The sequence below is a fragment of the Alosa alosa genome, chromosome 17 (assembly GCF_017589495.1).
Source record: "Alosa alosa isolate M-15738 ecotype Scorff River chromosome 17, AALO_Geno_1.1, whole genome shotgun sequence".
In the NCBI taxonomy this organism is placed as follows: domain Eukaryota; kingdom Metazoa; phylum Chordata; class Actinopteri; order Clupeiformes; family Clupeidae; genus Alosa; species Alosa alosa.
Window position 1 is genome coordinate 24943194 of NC_063205.1, and position 361 is coordinate 24943554.

The 361-nt window shown below is 42.1% G+C and overlaps 1 protein-coding gene across 1 annotated transcript in view; it reads right to left on the reverse strand.

The window, feature by feature from the left end:
• zgc:162331 (uncharacterized protein LOC793007 homolog) overlaps nt 1–42 on the reverse strand; it is a 13172-nt gene extending 13130 nt beyond the window's left edge. Inside the window, exon 1 of the mRNA XM_048268443.1 lies at nt 1–42. This exon is cut by the window's left edge and continues 804 nt beyond it. The gene's annotated coding sequence lies outside the window, so the exon portion shown is untranslated.
• Between the last annotated feature and the right edge of the window lie 319 nt (nt 43–361).

Sequence of the window (361 nt, forward strand, 5' to 3'; positions counted from 1 at the left end):
CCACATGCGCCAACACGAGCACTCGCAGCTACTCTGTAGACGACCGACTCATAGGATCGCTGCATTAATAACTAAGCCCACATAAATAACTTCGTTTTGCGTTGCACTGTGATTAAATAAATAGCAACCACAGCACTCACAGCAAATACTAATGCAAGCGTGATTTAAATCGGACAGTTAAAAGACTTTGACGGGGTAAAATACTCTGAGAATTTGGTAAGAAAGAACTGGAACCAAATGTATGACTTTAATCCGTACCGTTTTGGACCAAAAGCTGTGTATTAAATATGCAGGATAATTCATGCGCCGATTTTAGCCTCGGGATGGGTTTAGGAGGACGTTAAAAGCCGAACGTGTACTG